This window comes from Lonchura striata, chromosome Z (genome assembly GCF_050655825.1).
Source record: "Lonchura striata isolate lonStrDom1 chromosome Z, ASM5065582v1, whole genome shotgun sequence".
Classification (NCBI taxonomy): domain Eukaryota; kingdom Metazoa; phylum Chordata; class Aves; order Passeriformes; family Estrildidae; genus Lonchura; species Lonchura striata.
In genome coordinates, this window is record NC_140740.1 from 1,931,335 (window position 1) to 1,949,560 (window position 18,226).

General features: G+C 39.2%; 1 protein-coding gene and 1 long non-coding RNA gene across 5 annotated transcripts in view; one reads left to right on the forward strand and one right to left on the reverse strand.

Moving 5' to 3' along the window:
- The window catches only part of LOC146763567 (uncharacterized), a 35,727-nt gene extending 18,123 nt beyond the window's left edge, over positions 1 to 17,604 (forward strand). For both annotated transcript variants that reach the window (XR_014951394.1, XR_014951393.1), the window contains 3 exons: positions 659 to 759; positions 8,809 to 8,866; positions 11,080 to 17,604. This is a non-coding gene — a long non-coding RNA (uncharacterized LOC146763567). The remainder of the gene's footprint in view (positions 1 to 658; positions 760 to 8,808; positions 8,867 to 11,079) is intronic.
- HAPLN1 (hyaluronan and proteoglycan link protein 1) overlaps positions 1 to 17,988 on the reverse strand; it is a 64,525-nt gene extending 46,537 nt beyond the window's left edge. Inside the window, exons 1-2 of one of the 3 annotated variants that reach the window (XM_085567014.1) lie at positions 17,836 to 17,988; positions 17,500 to 17,598 (exon numbers count right to left, since the gene is read on the reverse strand). The gene's annotated coding sequence lies outside the window, so the exon portion shown is untranslated. Of the gene's footprint in view, positions 1 to 1,838; positions 2,475 to 17,401; positions 17,599 to 17,835 lie in introns of those variants that run through there. The other 2 variants (XM_085567011.1, XM_085567012.1) reach the window with 2 other exon arrangements.
- Positions 17,989 to 18,226: the final 238 nt, after the last annotated feature.

An 18,226-nucleotide genomic window follows, 5' to 3' on the forward strand; every position in this document is an offset into this window, starting at 1 on the left:
TGTGTAAGCATAAAGGCTTGCAGAGCAGGCAGTTTAGTGCACCTTGTACAGCTACAGAAGTGCATCATATTTTAGCTTCAGATGTATTCAGATGTAGGAGGGCATGACTGAAGAGTCTATGCCTAGGAGAGCCATTCTGAAGAGAAAAATGACACATATTTGGAGAAGTAATGCGTGGAAATCCACACACAGGAGAAAATTTTGTTTAGCATACACAGAGTTTGAGAGAACCAAAGTCCAAGGACGGGGTTTAATTTGTAGAGCTGTGACATGAAACAGAAGACATTTTAAAAAAAAACATTGATGTAATTGGTAAATGGACTGGCTTGAGAATTATTTTTGTCTGCCAGCAACATCTGCTGGCTTGTGGTCAGTCCTGAAGATAAAGTAAACCTGTGCAGATTTCAGTTAAAAAAACCCAAAAGCCAGCCAAACCAAAACATTAACCCAACACCAGCTTTTCTTGACAAGCTCTGAACTGAGAAACTCAGTTAACAAGGAAATTGTATTAATTTGGTTTAAACCAGACGAGGCTATATGCTTGCATAGGCAACAAGAATACTCACATTAGTTAGGCTGAAAATGAGTTGTGTTTCAAAAATTAAATTAATGGTAAATGGATAAAATTAACGTGGTTTTTTTTTTTTTTTTTTGCAAGTTCCTCCAAACTTAGTTAATTACATGGATCAGCAGTTCTACAGTCATCCAGAATAAACTCCAATCTTCTGTCTGGGCTCTGATGTCCTCAGGACTGTGCAGGTTAGCACTCCTCCTGCCTATTTTTTTGGAATATCTATATCTATTCTATCCTTAAACGATTACAGGTGATCACTGGATGAACTTTGCCTTGACACATTATAGCCATTCTCTATTTTTATTTTTTTAAATTTTTTTTTCAGTCACCAAAGCTTCACTGAGCTTTTACACCAAATACCTGCCCCAGTCACTATCATCATGTTCTTTTAAAAGTTTAAAAATTCCTCTGAAAGTTGCCTATACCTTCTGATATTTACATAGTTCTACTAGAGTTTCTCACACACTATCTTGTAAATAATGATTATTTTGCATTCTTCTCTGTAGGAAGAAAAAATTAATAGATTGGTTAGGTTGGCCAGTATGGTTGGAGAAATAACAATTTCGTCCTCCAATCCACTGTCACTTTTAGAATTATTAAAATATTAAAATATTATTAAATTATTAAAATATTACTGAATCAGAAATAAAACGTTCTCTTTTCCCTCTTTTACATCTAAGGTAAATGTGTGATTTATTGTGTGCAACAGAAAAAACGAGAAAATTTCCATTATAAGCTCCACTCACTGCAAACAGGGCTGTTAAACTCTGGCCTGGGGTGAAGAACCCAAAATCAGTGGAAAAAATGCATCTCCCCAAAGCTGTCTGAAAGGAGAATCCCTGCCCCAAAATGCTGTTTTTGGGAAAAAGATTGGTTTCCCCTTTGGTGTGCTAATGGCAGGGGTTGTAACCCTGAAGGAGAGAGGGGAGAGCAGGAGGATCTGTGGAGAATTTCCCTAAAAGCTGGTATTTCTGCTCATTTTTAACCAAAAGCTGCACAGCCAGTACTGTGGAAAACTTGTGGTTTCTCTCCCATGCAGCATCACCCGCCTCAGGTATTTGCCAGATCTGTGCATCATCAAAGCTTTACAATTCCCTTGTTGCTTTTAGAAGCTGTGATTTTCTACCAGGACCATAAATTATCAAACAAATTTAATTGAACTCCTGCTTAGGCCAGCGTTCATCTCAGTGGCACTTACAAATTTCCCAAGCTACAGAAAAGTGCACACGGGGCGTGGGACCCTGCTCTAGGATCTCTCACTTACCAGGAGCTTGAATCTGGTGGGGTCAGCTCAGCTCCATTTCTTCCTCAGGGGCCAAAGCACAGATTCCCAAATGTCAGGTTTTGCACTCTAAATGCTGCTCTCCAGGGTTTTTTAAAGAGTCAAATAGCAGGGGTTAAAAAAAAGAGCCCCAAATGCCCAAACCTATCCCAGCAAAGCCCCAGTGAGCCAAGCCCAGCCCAGCTCCACCTCCCAGCCTGAGGGCTGCCTAGCTGGGAGCTGTCCTAATCCCTAATTAAGTTTAATCTACATTGGAGAGGGTTTGTTGATTTAGCTAGATAGGTAAGGAGATGCTGACAGGTTAGTTGTGGCGCAGAGAGGTGGAAAAAACCTCCAAGAGCATAACTGGGAGCAGTTGGATTAGTAGCGATTCTTTCTTCAGAGCAGATGATAACATATATGGATGCTTCAAGAGTGAAAAACTGGGGGAAATGATTTTCATTATTATATTTATTTATAGATTTATATTTATTACATTATATTATGATATTTAACACTATTTTATTGTTATTATATAATTAATATAATATATATACTAAACTATAATTAATATAATAAATATACTATACAATAATATACCATAATAAATATAATAAATATAATATAATAAATATAATAAATACTATACTATACTATACTATACTATACTATACTATACTATACTATACTATAATATACTATAATATAATATAATATAATATAATATAATAATATAATAGTATAGTATAGTATAGTGTAGTGTAGTGTAGTATAGTATAGTATAGTATAGTATAGTATAGTATATTAATATATTAATATATTGAAACATAATAATATACAATAACATACTGACATGTTAAAATATAATAATTATTATAATAATATCAATAATTCTACCTGTCAGACTACTAATTAGCAGTCTACTAAATAGCACCCTACTAATTATGGATTACTAATTAGCAAAATGAATGCTCATTGTAGAAAATCTGTATATTACACATGTGTGGATGGCCATCCCAGCTCTGGTTGTTGATAACACCCTGATAAAACAAGATATATTTCTGACTGAAGCAACTGCACCAGTAAAAGCTGTTTAGAATAACCAGTGCTCAGGAATTTGCTCCTCCTCTCTCTCGAGATGTCTATTGGTGACAAAGAGGGAAATCACCCAACGCAAAACCTGCAATAAAATAATTTCCCTCTGTTTTTCCCTCCTGGAGCATCAATATATGTTATTGTCTGCTCTGAAGAAAGAATGACTGCTCATGCAGCTCCTGTGGGTTCCAGGTAGAAAGTGAATGCTTATTTATAAAATATTAAACTTCTGTTCTCTGGGTCTGGAGCCTCACAGGACGGGCTTGAGCAGACCCAGATGCAACCTCCATCACCCATCCTTCAGACTTGTGTGGTGGTTAATCTGTGCCTAAAGTGGGTTATTCATGTACAACAGCTGCCTCAACATTCTCACAGCAGCTGCATATACAAGGGGAGAATATCTGCTCATTTTAGGGGCCAAAGCTGCTAATAAAGCAAAAAGTAGCAAAGAAAATGTCACCGACAACAGAAGATTAGAAAATATGGTTCCATTAGCTGATACGTGAAGGTAATCATAGAAAATATTCCTGTCTTTTGGTCAATTTGAGGAATGGATACTATTTAAAAAGCAGTTTCCTAGCACCAAAGTGAAATAATCTGAGAGGCATAAATATAATTAATGATCTTTTTAATGGTCTAATCTCACTGGAAAGGCTGGAGACAGTAGAAATCTCTTCCCCAAAAAATCAGGTCATTGCTCTAATTAGATCTTACACTGACATAAGAACATGCATTCAGTGAAGATAACTTTCTCACCTCCAACGTGCCACTAAAAGATCACACCAGACAGAATTAATTTCAGCCCTGCTGTTTGAATCTCAAATTTACCCGGCACATCTTTTGGGATGCAGCCTTGGGTCTGTTTTGTATAAACCTAGAATAAGGGACATTTTTCCTCCTGCTTCCAGGCTAACTTGGGGCATTCTGGCTTTGATCTGTGCTGGTGTCTGGGTGGAACAATCCCAGCCTTTGGGTACCAGAGGCATTTCAGCCTCAGCATCTCAGATGTGCTGCAGGGAAAATCAATTAAAGAAATGCGACACCTTCCCTGCCACGGGAAAGGGGACAGCAATTGTGGCAACAAAACAAAGGTGTTTTTTGGGTTTTTTTAACTCCAAGAATGTGGGTGAGGAGCTGGTGGGGAGTGGAGAGCAATTTTTGAGGATCTGGGTGGAATGAGAGGAAAAAGGGGAAGCCCAAATCAGAGAGGAGCTGAGGATGTGCTGTGCCTCCTTCCCTCACAGTTTTTATCTGAGGCACTGGGTGACCTCCATTTCAAAGGCTTTAAAGTCTGATGCTATTTAAAAAGCCCAGAGATTCCCTTCATTATTACTATAAAAGGACTGGCACACATATTTTATGAAGGATTTCATGCTGGTCATCAGAAAAGAGAGAGGAAAAAAAAAAAGCTTTTGATGCTAGTCTTCCACTCCAAACACCTCAGTTTGAATGTCTCAAATTAGATTTTGTTGGAAAAAAGGTACTGGCACACTCATAACCTGACATACTTTCCATTATAAACTCATTTCTACTATAAACTTGGAACATAAAAGCTATAAATAGCACCTCCACTACAACTCAGATTTTCCTTACATGCTCTGAATTCAGAAACAATATTTTGACTTCAGCTGATTTCTCTCTTTACAATGCTTTATAAATAAATTATAGCACTTATTTATTATTTATTCAATATTTTTTAAAATAAAATTTTGTAAGAAACTGTTTTCTGTCTTGTTCTTCTGGGGATAAGAGATGTGTTTGCAGCTCAGGGAGGGACACAGAGCAGTTCCCTGCAGTTCCATGGCAGAGCAAGCAGCAAATCCCATTAAAAAAAATTCAGGATTGTGGCCCAGGATCCAACCTCTCTATGCTCACTTCAAACTTCTGCAGCCATTAACCACTTATGCTTTCTCAGTTAATTTTAATTTTAGCCAAAATGATTTTTTTTTTACCTCTGCCCAGGTTTCTTTCCCTTCATGAGAAGTTGTAAATATTTTGCACTGTCCTCCCACCTGTGTGTTCCCATCCTTTCAAATGGATATTCAGCTGGAAAAGATTCTCAAAATTCTCCTTTCTTATGCTTGTATGTTAAGGATACAAGAGACTAAGACCTAACAACCTAGCATCCACTAGGACATCTAGAAATGGTTCCTCTAGATGTCCTAAAACACATGAGATAATGTTGAAACCTGAAAAAACCCATGAAAACCTGAAAAAATACTCAAGAAAACCCCAAAAATCCAAAAAATCTATGAAAAACAAATCCACTAAACAAACCCCACAAACTAAAAAAGCCCCAAAACAACCCAACCAAAAAGACCCAAACTAATGAAAATATTTCTGAAGAGACTTCTGGGTTTTAATATTTTACAAGGGTAAAGCTGTGAAGGCCCAGTTTTCCTTTTGCTGGCCATCAGAAAGAAAAGGAAAAGTGACTTAATTTTGTAGCACTGGCAAAACAGTCCAGTGGGTGCTGCCAAAGATAAATGTTGTTTGATTTTCAGCAGGCAAAAATGAGAGGCTAAGCAGCACTGTCTATGGTTCTTGGTCACTGGAGCAAAGATATTAATTTCACAAGAGACACCCACAGATGCAAATTCAAGGAACATTTTCAGCAGTTGCAAGGCATCTGGGGGAATATCCTGACCTGGAAATGTTTTCTGGCCGAGTGTTTCTTGAGTCTAGAAATGTATATTTAGGGTTCTCTGTATTGTGGATATGTACAGGAAAAAATTAACAAGATTTCTCTTTGATTTGAGACTGCAAAAGGTGTTCCAGAACACCAGTTTTACTTTAAAAAAAAAAAAAAATATATATAATTTTAACTTCGCATTCATTTAAATGACTTGATGCTGTCTGCCATCTCTCTTTTGGCATTTAAGATGCAGGGATGAAAAGCAATTTGCAAGAATAACTTTATTATGTTCATGGTTGGAAAGAAATCCTTCTGATGGTGAGCTATGGCAAGGTTGCTGGAGAACATTGCAGGACTCTGCCATCTCCCAGAGAGTCCTACAGCTCCTATTTGTTTTAAAACCTGAAAATATAATGTCAGAAGTGTAGGAATTGGTGTTTAAATGCAACATAATTAATGCCTTAATGAGGAATATATTTTCCACGTATGTCTAAGTTCACATTGGCTTTGCTGAAACCCCAGGTCAGAAATGTCCTCTCCCACCTGCTGGAATCTGGAAAACCCCAAATTATCTAAGACCTGTGGCATCTCCTCATGCAATAAATAAAAGTGAACTTTACTTTGTGAGATCTCTTTTCAGGCACATACCCACAGAAAAATCAGCAGAGCAAGGGGCCAGAATGAGAAATTTGCATGCTTTGAATAAAAGTACCCAAAATCCTTCAGATGATGCCTACGAATCTATAAATCAGTAATCTCAGAGGCTATCCATGCTTTAACAGGAAAATGAAGTCAGAAAATCAAATGAAATATTATTGGCCTCTGAGTCAATGAGTCAGAAGACATTAGCATACACAGCCCTCACTGTAATTACTCAAGATTTTTCAGGCTGCTGTGTTAACCTTTAGAAAAGTAAATAGTGGAAAGCTGCATGACAGTCTTCAGCAAAGCTTGAGCCAGAACTGCCTTTTTGTCTTCTTCAGAAAGAACAATAACCTCATTGCTCAAGGCATTTTGACCAGATTTATATTTTCCTTTTACTCATGTAGACATATATATCTTGGTAAAGTAAGTGAATTCACATAGAATATATCTTCACCAAAATAAGATATATTCTATGTGAATTCACTTACTTTGAACCCCTTTGGGTAAAGGAGGGGTTTTCTTGCATTCAAAAAGATGCACTAATTTCCATGCATAATTTCTATTATTACATGTAATTTTTTAGTTTTAATTTTGATCACTAAAATGTGTCATTTTTAAGTGACAATCTGCATTAATTTTGTGTAGGTTTTCCACATCTTCCTTGTATAATTTGTTGCATTTTTCCCTAGAAGCAAGTTGGAAAGTTTCTGGGACAAATAATTTTTTTCCCAGCACTCTCAGGCAGTCTAGATCCTTTTATTTCACTTTCACTGCACTCTGTAGCACTCAGACATCTCTCCTGAATTTGAAATAATGTGTATTTGAAGGTGGTAGCCCAAATCAATATGAATGCTGGGCAGGGGACTGAAGCAATGCTCCACCAGCAACAGTAAAATATCCTTAAAGGAAAGTGTCCTAACCACTCAGCAATTCTCTCTCTCCTATTAAAAGCTAAACATAATTAAAAGGTAACAATTAATATTAGTTTTCAGGTGCCTGGGTCTCAAAATGATGCTGTGCTACGTTCTCTGCTGGCACAGCAAGTTCTCTCCTTGGAACAGAGAGGAGTTAGGATGGCAAAAATGATGCCTGGAAATCCTCTGTGGGCTCTCCATTATGCATTGGGATGTTGCTGTCCTGAGTGGCAGTGAGATATTATTATTATCATCTCTGGTTTTAATGAAGGAGTGGGACTACAGTTGGGTTAAAAATGATTTATTGCTCAGATAAATCTCCGTTTTACAGGCTGTGAGATTTAAGTATAAAGTTGTCATAAGTTCTTTGTTACAAGACAATATAATGGACAGTTGCTACTAAGTCTATTTTGCTTTTCTAACCTCTTTTACTTTTATCTAATGGGCTACTATCATATATATATATACCACATATACATATATGTGATATATGTATAACACATATATACATTAATATGCTTCTATTATAACCTCTAAAGTCTTAGCTCACTCTATATAGTTACATTATATTATAGATATATATATATATATAAAATTACATTACTACACTACAGACCCTAATATTACCTAATACAGTTTCTTAGTTAAGGCATTACAGAAACACAATTTTATGGCTTTTCTGCTAAATGTCTGTGTACTTTTATTTTTACATCAATCCAAACTTCTTCCAAGGCTGCAAATCAAACTCTCCTGTGCCTGTGGAAGTTTCTGTCTTTCCATTTCTCACAGGGTATAAGCAGCAAAGTGCTGGGATTCAGCTTTTCAATAAAGCTGCCTGGCTTGCAATCACCCTGCAGGATTGATAAACTGCATTAGCAGGATGCAGCAGGCATTTATTCATAATGGCCTGCTCCGTGGACCTCTGGCTGTCCTCTGGTGTGATTTTATTTCAGAAAAAGGGAAGCAAAGGTCAGCATCACGGGCAGGTCTGTTGGCTCATCCCTCACTGTCTGGATTCATCCGAGGTAATTTTGGGATGAAATACAGCACTGCAAGAAGCTCTCCCAGCACTGAATCAAGCACCCACAGCTCAGAAGATGATCATCTCAGGGCTGGACAATTGCATTAAAGGTCAAAGCCAGCAGCAATTAAGGGCTGGGTGACAGGAAATGGAAGACTCGATGGGGAAACTGGAAATGAGCCACGTGTTTTCTGCATTATGTCCTGCCTTTCTTCCTTCTCTACATGCAGTTAAACGAAGTTCTAGGAAGACTTTTAAACATTTTACATCAGTGCCTACCATGCACAGAAGAGCTGAGCTTCCCCCCCTACACCCCTCTGTTCTAGTTTGAGGAAAAAGAAATACCACAATTTTTACACATTTCGCTTTTCCGCCACTATTTTTACCTTCCTTTTTCCTTGAAAGGCTCTAGAAAATGCTGCTGAACTACAGCTTTGGCTTCATTTTGTAATATCTTCTTTTTTTTATTCTTCATTCTCCCCAGTTTACTCCTGCAGTTCATATATTTGAGCTTTACATTACAAGCACAAAGGCCAAAAGACTTTCCCTGCTGGGAGTCAAAGCTCTTATCTGATATTCTGGCTTCAAAACTGATGACTTAATAAAACAAACCCACAAAACATTATGAGAATTTTTGTTTTGTTTTGTTTTATTGCTTTCTAGGCCACCTGCCATATTTAAGCTTCCATGACAGAGGAACATGAACCAAATTTTACTTGAGGTAAACCCACTTGTATTTCCTATGTGTTCTCTTGTCCCTACTAAAGTCTGGGAAGAGCTTATGTACCTGCAGAGAATCAGAGTTTCCTTTTTCGTGACAATACTTATGAGAATAAAAAGAGAATAAAAATGTGATGGCTGTTGACTAGAGGAGTGTTTAATTTCTCCTTTTGCTCATTTTTATTTGCACATTTTAACTGAAATTGCAAATGTTTAGTTGCAAAAGAAGAGGAGTATTTTTCTTCTGGTGCTCCTCCAGATAACAAATTCCCATCTATAAATTTCCCTGACAATGGGATTGTGACTCCATGGGCAAAAGGGCCATTCCTCATAGGTGGCACAAACAGAAAGCCAAAATAGATAGAACTTTAGGGAATATTCAAGCCTGATGGAAAAAAAATATATATATATAAAGAAAATGGGAAAAAAAAAAAAAAAGAAAAGTCAAACTGGCTGTTTAGTATCAAAGGAACTGAGAGACAGTGTAGTTCCACATTAGAGGAATGTGATTCCACATTCCTCTCTACCTCCCTCTCTTTAGATATTTTTCAGGGTGAGCTCTTGCCCTCCACCATGTGGTCACCATTTTCACACTTACAAGCAACTTTGCTTTATTTTATAAATAAACTGGAAGGTATAAACTGGAAGGTTGCTACTAATATACATATATATATATATATAAGCATAAAACTTGTCATCACTTCATGGCAATTTCTGAAGCTATAATTATGAAGAGCTGATGAATATCATTGTGTGTGGAAGGAGGGTCATTGTCTGACATGATTATTTTGTACACTGCAAGTCACAGGAATAAATACAGATCTGCTGAAAGCTGTAATCAGCTGGAAGTAAAGCCACTTTTCCCCAGTAGAATGTCAGGAAAAGGCTGAAGTCCAAACAAACAAATTGCAATAATGATGCAGAGATCAACCAACGTTCCTCAGATAAAATAAAAGAATCTCTATCAATCACCAGATGCAGCAAAAATAAGTCACTCTTGAAATATGGTTTGACAGAATCTGTGTCTCCTGGTCTGGAAATAAATGCCTGTGCTTTCTCTTGACACTTTCAAAGTTTTCCCTAAGTGTGGCAGTTTTACTTTTTATAGGCAGCCATTATTCCTTGGAAAAGCCCTATTTATGGGACATTATCTCATAATTCTCTGCATAATTTGCTGCCTGATAGGTCTTGAAAAACAGTAAATCTGAAGTTTCTATCAACTTGGTATGCAAAATGGATCACTCAGCACAGTAACATTCACCAGTGAGAATGACTCTTCTGTCTCAGATTTGCAGAATGTGATTGCAAAGAAATAATTTTTAAGTTTTGAGCACCCAAATGAGTTTTGAAGTCAGACTGTGGTGAACTGTTCCTGCAAAGTTCTTGTACTTGAATTGCTTTATTAAATAACAGAGTTATGATTTGTGCTGCAAAGTGTTAATTGCCATTTGCCCCTTTAGATTTTGTTAAATATTTTTCTGCTTTTTTAGTTGCCAAAGTGTCTTTTTAGGTCATCCTACTGGTGTCTCATTTTACCCCATTCTGTTTTGTGAAAACATTATTTTCCTTTTTTCTTTAATTATTTTCTAATTTCTCCAGTCAGGCAAAGCCATTTAAACTTCAAAGGGAAAATAATTTGGTTCCTTCTGTACTTTGCACTTTCTAAAAACTTTTACATATTTTCCATTCCCTTGAAGGGGACCAATGCTGACTAGCCCTGGCAAAACCCCATTTGAAATGTGCCTCTATAGTCACAGTGAGCCATTTATTCCCTCACCAGTTTTGAAAACATGTCACACTAGTTTTGCCAAGAAAACATCTCCCCAGCTCGTTTATGAAGATGTTAAACTTGCCACTGCTGTTCTTCCATCCTGCTGGGGAAATGCCCTGCTGGGCTTGAAAGTTTTTCTTTTCTCTCTGGTTTGATCAGAGCAGAACTTTACATTAAAATGCAGATGGAACCAGCTATGGAGGATGCTTTGGGGAAATAAAAAAAAATATAATATTTGCATGTTTCTCCTAGCCTGCTCATGGAGGGGGGGAAACAGACGAAATGCCTGGAAACTGGGAGCAACAACCCAAGAATTGGCTATATTTTCTGCATCAACAAAAATATCTGAATTACTGCTCTCTCTATCTGCTTTTTCAGCTGGGAAAAATGTAGAAAAAGCTTGGGATGTCAACATAATTTGCTGGTTTTCCCTCTCCCCACAGCACAACAAAGTGAAGTGGAATGATAAATGTGACGAGGCACACCAGCACCAAAACGCAGCCACTGCATTGACACAGCTCTCAGAATTATTTAGCTTGCAGAAGAACTGTAGGATCGTCAAGTTTATTTACAGTACACCAGTGTAAATGTGTTCCAATGAAACCAAACAAAGAATAAACACAGCATCAACTGAAAAAAAAAACCAAAAAACCAAAAGATCTGCCTGACGACTTGCTGATAAAAGCTGAATCATGTTTTGTGCACATATTTTGGATCTATATAATCAAAGCTACTAGAAAAACAAGCCCCAAAGGCTCAGCAAAACCTGGCATTTTGCTTCAGGTGTCTGAAAATCCAGAAATACAGCTTTTCTGAAAATCATAGTGTGTGCATAAATCCTTCAGGTTAAGCATGAAATTAAAATCCCAGACCTTCCCTGCAGCATGTCCAGCACCTTGGGTGTTAAAGAAGCTGAGCAAATCACCTCACAAGGCCACAGGAAGCATGATCAGAAAGTGGTGACACCATCATGGTCTGTTTCATCACGTGTGCATCACTGAAATTTCAGTAGGAAAACCACCACACATCCTGTAACATTATTTTTGTCTGATATGGTTCTTATAAGCCTTTTGACTGGGCCCAGAACTCCAGTATTTTCACATTTTTCAGTGTGCTTTTCCTATTTCTAGGCATATTGTTTTTATGTGGCTCAGAGGTGATTTCCTTTTTTTACCTGAAAATATGTTTATGGGAAAAAAAAGACCAATCAGCAATCACATAAATATACTGGAGTGCAGCATGTTAATGAATAGATGGGTAGTTAATTTCAGTTGGAGAGTTTGGGAAGTTATTCTGGCAATGGAAGTTCTTGTTCCTATATTAATGAGGTAGTTCTTCCATAGGTGCAGGCCTTGATTCCTCTACACTTTGCAAATGTGCAGAGTTCTGCCTAATGCTTTATTGACATCACCTTACAGGTGCTCATATCAATAAAACTGAGCAGATTTGCAGTTTGGAGCTTTATGAGCTGCTTCCTGATCAGCCATGTGTGATGCTTTGTATGCAAATAGATTAAAAGTTTTATTCACTGAGGCCTGGTTGAGTTCCTATTGATTTCACAGAGTTACTGATGTGAGTAAATGTTGATTATCTGTGTTTTTTTCTGGACCAGAATCTCTCAGAGCAGTGGATGCACACAGGCTGCCACTTCCCTCTGTGTGCAGGCAGCGCTGCAGGAACGGAATTCTGAGCATAAAAAAAGTGTTAATCACAACAGATTTAGGTGTTCCTCATGGCAGAGTTCACTGACACAATTTAGGTACCAGCTGAATTATCAGGTACCATGGCACAGGTAGTGCAAATTAACATATGGCATGCAAAAAACCCTTAATACACCCAGAGCAAAACTGATGAAACCCAAATTTGAGCTATCTCTACCCCATGGCAGAGCAGCTGGAAGATCCTATCACCTCCAAGTTCCCTTTCCAACCCAAATCATTCCATGTTTCCAACTTTTCCTTCTTTTTACGCTGGAGTGGCTTGAAACTTTTTGTTTCTTACCACCTGAGATTTCTGTCGAGCCCATTTCTGTTCTAACCTGCCTCCATGGCCCACATTTTCCTTGCAGGCTGCATGTTCCTAAGGTGATTATAAGATATTATTAATGGAAAGATGTCTCAAGATAATGGTCTCCTGCAGTAAGGCAAATGCCAAGATGATATTTTTTTAGAGCAAGACACATATATTCAGGTACATTCCTCTGTCTCATGCCTTATTATTTTTTCCTGCTATGCCAAGCCATGAATGATGCAGATTTTGCCCTGATGTGCCCTGAAGTGACAGTGGCTCTGTGTGCCAGTGGAAATCTTGGTCCTAGGAGCCTTGCAAAGACTCTCATTAATCAGGTTTGTGTTTCTTTCCCCTGTGATTCACAGCACCAGGCTGGGCAGAGCTGAAGGGAAAATCTAAAGCCACCTGTGAGGCACAGGGCTGAGTCAATTAGCTCATTTGCTGCTGCGATATTTGGCCTTCCTAGTCTGTAATTCATAAAGTTTTCCTGATTAATGGAAAAGCAGGCTTTTAGCCATAAAGTCACGATTTTGTTAACAACCTCCTGTGGCAATATTTCATGTGAGTCTTGGGAAAAGGTTCCAAGGTAGCCAGTGCAGGCTACTGCTGTGTGTTTTCTTCATGCGTGTTTTAAATGTTTGGGGGTTTTTTTTGGTAGTGTTTTGGGGGTTTTTTGGTGTTTTATTTTTTGTTTTGTTTTGGAGCTATTGATCATGTTTAAGACACGCAGCCTGTTGTCCTAATCTAAAGCAAACACACCAACATAAAAAATAAGTGTTTTCAAAGCTGACAGAAGGAGAAGGGGACAGGAATTGTCTGCTCTGCTGAGTGTGAGGTTTCCATTTCGTTTCCTGCTCAGTGATGAAAACCAGGGGAAAGTTAAGCACAGGGAGCTTGGCTTTACCATGTATTTTAATAGCTCTTTGGTCGTATAGCCACTGTGGCACTTATTTTAAAAATGTAGGACCAGAACCAGGCATTCATCCCCTCATTTGGGTGTCTAGGGGGTGGTTGCAGTGAAAGCTGTGTTGATGGTGGCATTTTTTTAAAAAAAGCTGAGGAAGCAGAAGCCTGTGAGCTGGCCAGATCCCATAAATCCCATCACAAAGTATGTCCAGGTGCATGTTTGCCTGCTTAAAACTTTGTGATGGATGGGATCATTTTTAGAGCTATGAGGGTTGACAGCACCTGAATACCTACCACTGAATAAACAGTCTTCATAATTGTTAAATAAACAATTTTCCTTCCCCCAGTAAAAAAGAAAACTTAAGCTGTGAGTGTATTTGACATCTGAGGAAGGTGGAGATAAACAGCAAGTGAAATAAAAAAAAAAACAACAGCTTTATGACCTTTTATCAGATATGAAAAATAATACATTTTCTTTGTCAATGCTTATCATTGGCACAATATTCAAGGGAAAACACAAAGAGGGTTAAGAAAAGCACGTCCTATGTGATAAAGGACTTTTGGAAGGAGCTTTAAAATCCTTGCTGCTGGACACAGCTTCTCCTGACACAATATTTGTACAGAAATTTCAGAAATTTCCTCATTTGTACACAAACAGCCCAGCCCATCAAACTGATTGTGAAGCTTTTTTTAGACTGAGTGGTTTAAAAACTCTCTGCAAACAGATGTCAGTGGCAAATTACAAATAGAAGCCAAGTTGATTTTAGTCATACCCAAAACACAGAGACAAACTCCCCTTAAAATATAATTTAAAATTACGCTCCAAAAAATTTTATTTTGATTTTTAATGATAAACGTGAATAAAACGAACCACTTACAGTTAAGTTACACCTGAATTAATTACAGATGTTGCGAATTTAAGAAAATTCTGCCAAAAAACTCGGCAATATCCACTAGGTGGCATCCAGCGACCGCGTTTGGGCCGCCTTATCTCCACAAAACCTCTCATTCATACGGCAGATAAAGAACTGCATTATTAATTTATACCACCGCATCCACTCTACACCTAATATTTGTTTAGCCAGCTGCTTCCTCTAATCCTCCTTAAACACCATTGATTGAAATCCTAAGTATATTCAGAGCTTTTTATTTTTTTTTTTTTTAATTTTGCCTTTTTTTTTCCCCTACCCCAAAGAACATTTTGTTACCTACAAGTTACAAGATGCCTTTTCAGGCGCAGCACTGTGTGCTACAGTTCCTACCAGCGGAGACAGAATGTCTAATACTTCCTCACCAGCAACAGAAGCAAGCTTGTCATATGAAAATAACATTTTTTTTTCCCCCAACACCACAAAACTTTTCATTTCCACAGAGTTCGAGCAACGAAATACACTGTCAGGTTTACAATAAAACAGAAATGCTAAATATTTCCAACTCCCAGGAATAGTTTAAGCACTGCTTCGGTGAAAAAGCAAATGAAAAGCAGAAAATATTAATTCCAGTTTTCACCCCTTAATCCTTGCAGCGAATTGGAAAACTTTTAATATTTTTAAACATAAGCAATTGCAAAGTCTCTCTTGCACTTGAGGATCTCAGGACACCTTTTAAGGGGTGGCACATATTGCTTCCAGATTTTTTACTGAGGGGCCAGGAGGTTAAGCAACTTCATTAAGTATTGATAACAATCCTTTTGGCTCCAGACTGTGACAAAAATATTACTTTTGGTCACAAATCAGCATAAAAATCACAAATACAAATATTGGGGACCTACAGTAGAAAACACTCTTCATACCAATTTTTACAAACTGCAACGCAACAGAAACCCTCCATCCTTTCCTGAAACCTTTTCTCCCTCTGCCCCAAGCCTTTGTACTTCTCCAGGGTTTTGTTTGGTTTTAGGGTTAGTTTTGGTTTGTTTTGTTTTGTTGTGTGGGGTTTTTTGGCTTTTTTTTTTTTGGCTTTTTTTTTTTTTTTTTTTAGTATCTTGGGTTGTTTTAATCAGGCTCAGTGGCACTGGGGAGAAAATGAACCTCTTGGGTGTGGGATGAGAGGATGCTCTGCTGTGGACTGTCCTGTGAGCCTCTGGCAGGGACATAAACTTTTCTTCTTGATGGGCTTTTTCCCTTTTTTTTTTTTATTGGAGTCTGCTTACACATCCAGGAATCCTGTTAGGAAGTCTGACTGGCTTTTTGGCAAAAAATTTCAGTGAGGACTGGCAGTGCCTTCATTATTACATTTACTTTTTGGGGGGATTTAATTTGTAAAAGCTGCTCTATGCATCTTTCCCACCCTACTTCACTTTAAAGTGTTGAAAGTCATCATAAACTGGTCCTTTTCAAATTTTTTTTAAATTTTTTTTTTTTTTTAATTGCCTCCTGCACTCTTCCAACTTCCCTGTCCCCCTTGGCAGGTGTGTAAGGGCTGGGCTCTCAGGTGATGCTCTCAGAACAACTTTGCTGAGCTGTGCTTTGCAGGACCGTGCTTTGGTGGCCTCACCAGACCCAAAACCCCAAGAAAACCAGAAAAAAACCATTGGTGTGTGGCACGAGGGCTTTGCCTCCTGCATGCCACACCTTGGCACTGCAGATCTCTCCTGGTCCAGGGATGGTTTTGCTGGTTGTGACCCGTATTTCCCCATCTGGAAGCTGTGCTTATTGAGGGGTCTGCACCCCAACTCATCCGTGCTGTCAGCCACCACACCACACACACTCCTGACAGAACAGGGCTCTTCCCAGAGCTCCTTCTTCCCACATTTTAGGCATTGAAGCAGACATAAATGCAAATTCATTGCTGTTCATCACCTAGACGATTCTCCTGAGCACACTGCCAGGCTCCCAGAGCCTCCTGAAGGTGCTGCACCACTTGCATGACACCAAGCACCAACTATATGGCAGCACTTTCTGCCCTGAAAGACCCCAGCAGCAATTAAGCCCCCACTAATTATACACAAACAGCAATAAACCTCCTTAATTCAAACACACAAAAAGCTTTCCAGCCATTGCTATCTAAACTCACCACACAAGGAGTTTTGCCATGAAAAACGTTCTGAACGGCACCCTTCTGTGGGTTTGACCCCAAACCCCAAACAAACAGTGAAGTGATGCTGCTATCAGACCCCTGGACCAGCTCATCTGCAGCAGCATCTTTGAAATGCTGAGGCATCCCAACTTTATCAGTGAGTGGAGAGGCTGCAGGAACCTGTGCCAAACGTTATTCAGGCTTCCCCTGACAATAAACAGCCAAATATGACATCAGTATGTAACATATCACATCTTATCAAAATGTGCTTGCTTCTAACTGGATGGGCAGTACTTTGTGCGGATTCTGCTTCCAGTCCTTGGAATCTTTTTTCTCAGTCTACCCTGCTCTTTTTCCCCTACGTCCTGAAAACTTCTAAAAGCATCTGAATGGATGGAGGAATACTCAAAGAACGAAACAAGCAACAAAACAAACAAAAATAGACAAATCTCGGTGAGAAGAACAATCCCATAGGAGGAAGCCACAGAGCAGAAGTATACGACTTTTTGTCTTTCTGCAGTTGCAACATGATCCCTCCTTTGGTAACGCAGAGCGCTCAGAAGTCAAAGACACTGGAGTTAGCCAGTTTCAATCCGTCTTTCACCCTCCTCGCCCCTCGCCTCAGCTGCCAAATCAGAACTCCCAAAAATCCCTCCAGCGCAGGCAGCCCTGCCGCTGATGCCACAGGCGCTGCTCGCGGGGTCCCCATCCCACTCGGAGCGGCAAAGCAGTAAAAAAAAAAAGAAAAAAGAAAAAAAAATAAAGAACCAACCAAACTTTCGTAAAAGTTTGATTTTTTTTTTTCTTTTCTATTTTTTTTTTTTTTTTTACCTTGCGCGGAGCTCCCTGCGAGTTGAGATGCTCCCGGGACTCTCCAGCAGCTGGGAACGGAGGGCAGCGAAGCGCAGGAAGAAGTTTTTGGTGCTCACCTTAAGTCAGAGCGCGTGTGTGGGTGTGTGTGTCTATGTCCCGAGTGTCTCTTTTTGGCTGTGGGTGGCAGAGGACCTGATCCAGGGGAGAGAGAGCCACTTTCTCACCGAGAGGAAAAGAAAAGCAACACGTCATGAGTTAAGTACGCCTCCAAGATGTCTTAATTACAGCCCAACGTGCTCCCATTCAGACCCCAGGAAGGAGAGGGGGGGAATAAACCCACACGAGCGCGGTTTTCCCTGTGGCTCACACACCCTGCCCCGGATCAGCGAGGCTGCTCTCTCCCTCCAGGTCCCTGTCCTCGCCCCTCGGGTCCAGCCCGCCCAGATCCGCACCTAAAAAAAACCCTCACTCAGCTCCACGCAAGTCCTGGGCTAAAAAACTACACGGGACTTAAAGAGAAGAAGAAAAAAAAAAAGGAAAAAAAAAAAAAAGTAGGGGGAGAGAAAAGAAAGAAGTTGGTAGTGTTCCTCATGAAGAAACCATTGACTTTAGGGATTTAGGGTGTGTGACACCCTGAGAAACATGACACTCCTGACCACTTGCCTCCCAGCCCCCGCTCCTTTTTTACCCCCCACACTCCCATTAACTGAGGGTTTCAGACACCGGGAAAGTGAGGCAGGGAAGTTGTGGAGGGGGATGGAAACAGCTGGACCTAACAGGATCCCCTTCTGTTTTCCCTTTACCCCCCAACTTCCAGTAGAATTGTAAATCCAGGAAACAAAC